This window comes from Condylura cristata, unplaced genomic scaffold (genome assembly GCF_000260355.1).
Source record: "Condylura cristata isolate star-nosed mole 26May11 unplaced genomic scaffold, ConCri1.0 scaffold00001, whole genome shotgun sequence".
NCBI classification, from domain to species: domain Eukaryota; kingdom Metazoa; phylum Chordata; class Mammalia; order Eulipotyphla; family Talpidae; genus Condylura; species Condylura cristata.
This window is the reverse complement of record NW_004567102.1, coordinates 15,141,812-15,151,689: the sequence shown is the minus strand read 5'-3', so window position 1 is coordinate 15,151,689 and position 9,878 is coordinate 15,141,812.

Here is a 9,878-nt window from a genome sequence, read left to right as displayed (position 1 = left end):
ACAAAGTACACTGCTGAGGGGAGCAGCGGGTGTGTCAGGAGAGGTCTGCCTCCGGGGCAGGCAGGGATCGAACTCATGCAGAAGCAGCTTTAGATTCTCAGTGCTGTGCTTTAACCCGCTGCGCCATCAGGGAGGGCCGACACTTACACTTTTTTAACTTTGCTGACTATCCACAAAGTTATTATGCTTGGTGTTCTGGCCTTTGTTTTGGGCCATGAGGTACCTTTAGTAGTTCACTGAAAGGAGCCAATATTGATTTTCAATATTAATTTTCATTAGGGAGCCAGCATATCAATTCTGAGCAGTTAACTCTCCAAAATCATTTTGTGAGGGATAGGAAAATTTGTCTCTTTTTTTAAAGGTTGGTGCCATTTTGAGACTTTCTGTTCAACACAGAGAAAGCTAATCATACACGATACAGATATATTTAAGTCCTAAGGAATATCTGCAAGTGGATTCTCCTTATAGACATATATAAGAAAAAAGGAAGGAAAGGGAAGAACTGGGCAAAATCAGAGACTAAGAGGCAAAAAAAATGTAGGGCATTTTTATCATCATGTCAAAGACTACTATCTTATTAATATTTATCTTTAAAATTTATCTGAGGCCTAGGAGTTAACTCTTAGCACTAATACCTCTGTGGCCTGAGTTCAATCCCCAGCCAGGGAGCTGACCCACATAGAGCCTAGTTGACCTATTCTGTCTCACCCATTGCTCCCCTTAACATTGTATTTTAGTAAATCTGCTTGTTCTGCTCCCCTCTCTGTCTCTGGTGAATCCTTTAATGTCCCATGCACACTACCCCCCTGCACCTAGCCTGAACCAAAGTTGTATGCAAAAATAAAAATAAATAAATAAATAAATAAAATTTTCTTTTCAACATCTGAGTCTCCTTCCATTTTGAGAGTGTAGTGTACTGTGATCTAAAATTAGCCATTTAGAGAGCTGAAATCAAAAGCAAATTGATGCCATGTAGCAAGAACAGCAGAAAGTCTTTTCTGGATGTGCCAGTGGAAAGAGGTATCACCTACTATCCATGTTAATAATATAGGAGGTGAGGCTGATATGTGGAACTGAATAATTAGTGGGAGCAGCAGCATAATTCTGGATTCCATTTTGACTATAGTTATGGTTATATTATTGCTACTTGAATCTTCCTCTCTCTAAATTTCCTAGTAATTCAAATCTGAGTCATCCTAACTTTCAAACCCTCCTCTTATTTGCTTACATCAGCCAGTCAGTTATGTCAATTGCTAATGTGAATTCCATCTGATACACATCTTCTAATAATCATGGAATATGTAGTACTACAAAGATGAACTTTGATTTAAATAAGAAATTTCAACCTGTCTTTTTCTGAATTGATTTTAAATGCCATCCATATGTTTCTCCACAGGCAAGAAGTCTTAGGAGTCTCTTTGATTAGTCTTTTTTGCCTTTCTAAATTCATGTATCAAAACCAAATCATTTCAACTTGAAAAAGATGAGTTTATATTGAAATAATGAACCCATATGCTTCAAATGGATTTTGAGTTTACCACAAATAAGATTCCTTAAATCTACATGAGATAAATACCTATCTAAACTTGTTATAAATGTGACTTTATTTAGTGTATATTAAGTAATGCAGAATGAATGGAACATAGTTTCTGTATTCAGCAAGGTCAGTCTTTCCAAAATGTCCACTTGCCAAGGAAACTTCCACTAAGTATGTGGCTCATAATAGGCCTTTAATTTTTGGTAACAATAGTAGGATGATTTGTATGGGATTCTCTTTATATAAAATTCTTGTGTATTAGAAAGATGGAAATAGGTTAGTAGCAGGTGAGTCAACAGCATAGAAAATTATATTTAAGCACTACAATTTTATTATACTAATTAAATGATGGCTGATATCTTAAACACAGCACAATTCTGTTTTCTGTTTTTAGCTTATTTACCTTATCGAGTGCATGATACCTCCTCACTGCCAGAATTTGATGAGCATTTACTAAGCAGACATTCATGAACACTACTTTATTAAGCACATACTCAAAATTTGCACCAAACTCCATCTATGTCACCCTTGAGGGATGATGCATGTCAACATTGACACAGGTGAACTAGAATTACTTATTTAAGTTTGTGGTTTATCTTCATTTTTCATCCATGAATTGCTATGTGGATTAAAAATTGTCCTTATTTATTTATTTAGAGACATAGAGATTACATAGTCTATAATAACATTTCAAAGTTATAAAAAAATTAAGAATTGGAATCACTGGCTTGGGAGTCCTGTTACTGAGCAATCATCAACTTTTTCATTTTTGTTTTTTCTTATATTCTTTTATTTTTTTAAAGATTTATTTATTCATGCATACAGAACTGGAGTATAGACCAAAGGTACAGGGGTGGTGAGGAAAGAATACTCCAGGGACAGAGTGGGATGCAGAACCGGCAGACTGATGAAGTACACTGCTGAGGGGAGCAACGGGTGAGACAGGAAGGTCTGCTGTACCAGTTGGTTCACCTCTGGGTGGGGATCGAACTAGTGTGGAAGCCGCTGCTCCTAGCTTGCAGCGCTGCATAGTAACCCGTTGCACCACCAGGGAGGGCCTGCTTATACTATTTTAAACAAAACTTCATTCTTTCATTTCTACTCCACTCTACCAAGGGAAATTGTGTACTTTTTACTCTGTTTACATGCAAATGTTCTCTGCAAGACTGGGAATTTTTCAAGGTTAGGGTGGAGGGCATTTTTCTTTCTTGAACAGAATTGCCCTGTGACATATGTAACATGCAGTAACTGTTCAGTAAAAGTCTATTGTGTTATGAGAGGATGTGAACATATTTCTTACTGTGTAAGATAGTATATTTCACCGGCAAGACCTCAGGCTTTTGGGTCAGAAACATGGCTTACACTACTACTCTACTACTTATGTAATAAATTATAGTGGTTTGTTGCTATAGACTGTGTAATATTACTTAGTGTCCAGTTTTTTTTTTTTTTAAGATTTATTTATTTGTGCATACAGAACTGGGGTACAGGCCAGAGGCTCAGGGGCGGTGAGAGGCTTTACCAGAGACAGAGTGGGGAGCAGAACAGGCAGATCGACGAAGTACACTGTTGAGGGGAGCAGCGGGCAGGTCAGGAGAGGTCTGCCACGCCATGTGGTCACCTCCCCGGCAGGCGGGAATTGAACTCATGCGGAAGTGGCTTTAGTTTCTCAGTGCTGTGCTTTAACTTGCTGCGTCACCAGGGAGGGCCAGTGTCCAGTTTTTAGTCAGAAAAAAAAGAAGGTTTGTTGAGAAGATTAATGGAAACAATTGTTTAATTTACATTATTGCCTATACTTGGTTTCTTACCACAGAATGCTATGCTTATTGTTTTTACTTTAGTGTAGAACATGCTGGATTAAGAAGTATGAGTTCTGGTATTTGTTTTGAACTTCAGTGAATTTGTGTTAGTCTTTTAAGCTGCCTGGATCTCAGTTTCTTCAGTTTTAAATGGGAATAATGTCTATCAAAGGCTAGAGGCCATCCATAGATAAGATGGGTGACCTCTCAAAAGTTTTGATATCTGTTCACATAAAAGGTATTACTAGGGGCCCTCCCTGGTGGCGCAGCAGTTTAAAGCACAGCACTAAGAAGCTAAAGCCACTTCAGCATGAGTTCTATCTCCGCCCTGGAGATGTCCCACATGACATGGCAGACCTCTCCTGACCGCCGTTTGCTACCTTCAGTAGTGTACTTGGCCTGTTCTGCTCCCTGTCCTGTCTCTGGTGAATCCTCTCACCGCCCCTGAGCCTCTGACCTGCACCCCAGCTCTATATACATAAATAAATAAATCATCAAAAAAAAAATTTTTGTTTCTTTGTTAATTGTGCACAACACAGTCCCTGTTGTCATTTGCTACAATTAAAATGTATTTGCTACTAGATCCAGTTCTTTTGTTTCTCATTAAGATGTTACTAAAATTACCTTGAGCTCTTAAAAAATGTTGATTTAATACATAATGATAAAATTGGAAAGTGATCTTAAGGAAGAAAGTGCTGTGGTTAAGACAGATTTTAAAGATGATTTTAGCTATAATATTTTGGACAGATTGAAGAGCAGGCTAAAGCAGGTGGTGAGGAATGGGTTTTGGAATACCAGATGTGAAATGACAGGGACAGGAATGGAGCTTTAACAGTGGAAATATAGTAAGAACAAAAAACATATAACTGATTTTCCTAAGGAAAACTGTTCAATGTGTCCTCTTGTGTAGAATTTGCAATATGGTATTTAATATACAACTAATCCCTGACTAATAAAGCAGAGAGCAATGTGTTTATTATTTTTCTTCATCTGCTAATAAACCTGTTGTTACATTTTGCTTCACTGCAGCCAAACTCTCAAAATTCTTTTTTCCAATGCTCCTTTGCCACCCTGTGGGAAGTTTTTATGAATATGTGTAGCAAATAAGAAAAACATTTCTAAATGTTTGAAAAAGACACCTTTGCTTGTAAGAATATTGACAATTCTTCAATAGATTAGTGCCTATAAATAAAAATTCAAGTAAAAAAAAATTAAAGGTAAGTAAACTTTCCAATATGTCTGGTTTATACCCTAGGAGATTAAAGATTTGTCATCCTCTTTGTGATTTTTTAAAGGAAATGAAGGCTATAAGGATTATCAATAAACATTTTGTTTAAATCATGTGAATAATTTCAAAAAATTGTTGTTAACTTCTTAATGTATTTCGTAGGAAATTTTACTCCTGTTTTAAGTGTTGTACTCTATGAAGGATTTTTCCTGAGCTTCAAAACTCCTGACATAGTATGTCTGAGAGATGTTTGTCATTCTCCTGTATCTAACCTTTACTAAGACTTCCAAATCAATACCTCTAATCTTGGCCTCTACAGTTTAATCTTATACTCACCTGCTAACTAGATATTTTCACCTAGATGTCTTATACATACTTCGATCTCAATATATTCAAATGTGGGCCCTCCCTGGTGGTGCAACGGCTTAAAGCACAGCACTAAGAAGCTGAGGCCACTGCAGCATGAGTTCAATTCCCGCCTGCTCCGGAGGTGATCCACATGGCGCAGCAGACCTCTCCTGACCCGCCCGCTCCTCCCCTCAGCAGTGTAGCTCATTGATCTCCCTTTCTGCTCTCTTTACTCTGTCTCTGGTGAAGCCTCGTACCACCCTGCACCTCTGGCCTGTATCCCAGTTCTATATGTATAAATAAAATAAATCTTTAAAAAATCTATCTATCTATCCATATATATATATATATATGTATATATATGTATATATATATATTTAAATGTGAGCACATTTGTATCCTCTTATGACATTTCCTTTTTCCTGTATTTTCTATATTATTTGATATTACTTTCTGTCCAGAATAAATGAAAAAATCAAGGAGTGTCCATAGATCTCAATTTTCTTGTATACCATATACTGCTTGTATCATGAAATGTCTTCAATACCTAGATAGCTCTGAAATAGGATATCTTCTCTTTGTCCTCTACTCTTTATTCTACCTTGTATCATCTCTTCCACTAGATATCTAACTCATCCACTTGCCTCTAGTCTTATCATGCTATGCTGAATCCTCCACCCTATCACCAGAGTGAAATTTTAAAACTCAAATTTGACCCTGTCACTTGTATATAATCATTCAAAGAAATCTAGCTCTTAACTGGGTAAATATCAAACCCTTATATGGAAGTTACATAGAAGGAACTTCCAAATCTGGCAGCCACTAGCTCCATTCCCACACTCTTTCTTAAGCTTTCCTTCACCTACAATGCTACTTCCATCTATTGAATCTACTCACTCTTGCAGAATTCCTGCTCATATTATGAGATTTTCATGTCACCATCTTTTTGAAACATTTCTGGACTTTTCTACTTACACTAATTGTGTTCCTTAGGAAATACCTTACTCTCAACTCTGAGAAAATTTACGTTTGTCTATCATTGCTGCAGCACATTACTTTTGGTTATCTTTCTGTGATAACCTCCCAGGTTATTTTTCTGTACCCTGGATGTATTCAATTTGAGGATAGAAACCATGTTTATTCTTTATATCCAACATCATTGTTATTAGGAACATGCATAGAATAAGAATTATGACCTAAACTATTTTCAGTGAACAAGCAAATATATAGAGGTGCTATAAAATTTAAAAAAAAGAGAGACATAACATCTTCAAAACATTGTATCTATGTTTTACTACTGGTGTTCCTTAATTTTTCTACTATGGTGATCAGTAAGTTATCATGAACAAAATTTTATGTTGCCTATTGGAAAAAGATACTGGGACTTCTAAGTAGAAAGTATCATTTCCTTTCGTTTCTCCTCATTTTTAGATCTGAGATCCAATTAGTTCTCTGAAATCTAAGTAAATCAGAGTAATTTCAAACTTAATGTATGTTTTTTTCCTATCATTTCAATGTCAAAGTCTTACTACAGTTTAAACAGTTCAAAAATCACTGAAAAAGTCATTATAAAAATATTTAGACTGCCACCAATTGTAGATAATTCTGATTTCATATCCTATGGCTCTCAAAATAGATGATGTAATATCTTTTAAGGTTATTGCTTTTTATCATTTTTTTCCCTCCAGTGAGCTAAGTTGCTTTACTTAACCAGATAATTAAAAATAAAAATAAATATAAATCATCAATCTAAAGCATAATGTATTTATTTTTATGTCCTTAACTCAATTATTAAAATAAGTAGTCAGATGCCACCTTCTAGCTCTTGAAGAAAAGGAGAAAGAAATCAATAGTTGGTATATTGAAGGTAACTGTCAGTTCTTTCAGATTCATTTTGTTTCCCCTCCTTAAACACAAATGGTGTGTTATGCTGTATCTTCAGGCTGTGTCAGCCATACATAATATAGCAATAGTAAAGAAGAAAAACAAGTTGCAAAACTGCAAAGTTAACTAATTTCCCTTTGCAAAAAGCAGTTGTTACAGACATAGAGTAAAAATGTCTTCTAAAAAAATGTAAGTGGCCATCTGTGCAAATTTAGTCTCAGGCACAAATATTACCATCAGTCCAAGTGGCAACACAGGTCCACAGAGAAAGCAAAGAACTATGTTTCTTTGGTGACTAAAGATTAAACTAGTTAATTCATGGCCACTATAACCACTACCCAATGAGAGAAAAAAAAAAAAAAACAACTTCTAGTTTTCTACTGTTTATTTTCTATTATAGGTTCTATTATAGGTTCTACAAGTCCCTACCTTTGGGAAGGTGATCAAAGTGATTATATAAGGTCATAGAAGAGTTACATTTGAAGTCTGTGTTCTTTAGATACTGACCACAAAAATAGTTGGTCAGGAAATGTAAGTTTGATGATAGGGTTAACAACTTTATGTGGAATTGCTTGCCCAGATCAGTCGTGATTATAAATTGATGCTTGGTAAAGATAAAATAAAACTCAGGACATGTAGAACCTCACTGTAGGCAGTGAGGCTTCACAATTTCCAGGAATTTGGAAACCATTTCAAAGGCTCCTCACTTGACTGGAGCAGTGCATGGGAAACCTCTGGCAAAGAGATGAATGAGCATAGAAAGATGTATCCTAAGTAGCCCTGGTCAATGAGAAATTATTCTTGGTAGGAAATGCCTAGAAGTATATAAGAAATGGTGTCTAAGAACCAACTTTAAGATTTTTTTTATATTGTGTTGTATAACTGTCATCTTGGTTAAAAAAAAAATCAACCTTCAGTGAAAATAAACTCTACAGATATACAGCCTTCTGGATAAGCATAGTTGAAGAAATGAGAGAAACTAGGAAAATATTGAACATTATTGAAGTAACAAAGTAGAAGAGCAATATAAAGTAAAAATCATTTTTGACTGACACATGGAAAAGGAGCCAGTGATAATTAGAAAAAAATATAAGGAGCCCAACTATGCCCTGAGAAATTAATAAGTTGTGTTCCAGACTGTTTGTTAAAAATTTAAATGACAGGTTAAGCCCAGAAGGTGAGAGAACTTTCAATTTCAGGTAACTCTATAGAAACTTAAGTCTCACATATAAGCAAATTCTTCTAAATATTTCATATCATTGTGAATCCTATAGTATTCAAAATAGTACAATTGAATGAAGCCCTGACAAATGAAATATACATCCACTTGGCTTGGGAGTGTCTTCCTTATGCCATATGTGCTTTGAGCATAATTATTTTACTCTAAAATTTTAAAATCCTACAATCTCCCTGATGGCATCACTTTGGAATTTAATGTAACTGGATTATGCATCAGTTTGAAACTAAGAATCAATGGCTTTCAAACATTTCTATTTGCAAAATATTGTTCTCACAATATCTTAAATGGGAAAAACAAGTTATAAAAATGATAAGAAAATAAACACACTACCACTGAAGTAAAGAGTCAATGGTAAAACTATTAGTAAATATAGATTTACAGTTCTGAGGGTGAGAGGAATCAATATCTAATACTATCAGATGCCCTGGTCTTCTCCAAATCCACCTTGTCATTCTGTGTAAACTTAAATTTGCTTAAGCAATAACCTTATCAGATAACATTTTGACACAGTTGATCACAATCTCATATCTATTTCATATATGTTATCTGGCATATTAAAACATTATTTTGACAGTTGATTGTCTTTCAGATTTTCTTTATTCAATTTTATTTGTCCTTGATCTTCATTGCTTCCCATCCAGCCTTTCATGCTATGCCCAAGTGCTCACTGATCTGAAGTTGTTTGTCTTCTCTCTTCAGAATCTTTTCCTTGATTTTCCTTAGATAGTCTTTAGTTTTTCTAATCTTCATCCCTCACTTTCTCATTCTGCTATGACCCCTGAATTTATATAGCTCTTATTTAAAATTTCCTGATGCTCTTCCTATAACTACAAATTAACCCTCCACAGTTGTTCCACAATAAAATGTTTTCTATTCTTTTAATGAACATTTTTGAAGAGGTGCTTATATGCTCACTTCAGTTTCAAGCTTTTGCAAGACTGAAATGAAAGGGTCAAAAAAAAGACATACTGTCCTTGGAATTTTAGTCACTTTACAAGATATCTGACAATTTTCTTCTGGGTAAGAGAAAATATAAAATGTATATTGCTATAGCATTATTATTACTAAATGACAGACCTCAAAATATTTAATCAATTTATGCAAAAATAAAAAAATTCCATCGGTAGACCTAGTATTCGCTCCTCTTTATAGTTACTATCTCAGTTTTTGACTCACATGTACATATTTAAAAGTCAGTGAGATAAAATGAATCTGTGAGCAGATTCTCCCCTCCCCTCACTCAGGGTATGCAAATCTTGTATCAAATAGAAAATAGGTAAAATTGAATATTTATTGTTATTGCTATTGACTTAAGACTAATGTGTGGCAGCAAAGTATGAAAAAAACATGGGTTTTAGCTCCAATGAGTTCAGTTTCTATGAACATTGGATAGTACCTCCCAAGTACAGTTAATTCTAGTGTTTTGTTAGGAACCGAATTATGCCCCTCCACCATCCTCTCAAACAATTTTTATGCTGAAGTCCCAATCTCCAGTCTGATGGTGATTAGAGAAGAGGCTTTTGTTAGATTAGGTTTAGATGAGGTCATGTGAGTAGAGCTTGAGACTACAACTCAGCAGAAGAAATTCAGAGAGGTTGCTCCCTCTTCTTGCCCTGCCCACTTTTCTCCCCACCATCCCCGCTCCTCCTCCCCATTTTGTAAAAGCACAGCAAGACCATGTTATTTGCAAGCTAGGAAGAAAATCTCCTAACTTAAACATTCTGGCATCCTGGTCTTGGACCTCCAGCCTCCAGAACTGTGAGCAAGTAAATTTTTATTGTTTAAGCCACCCAATATATGCTATTTCTTTATGATATCCCAACTCGATAAATCTACTTGTTC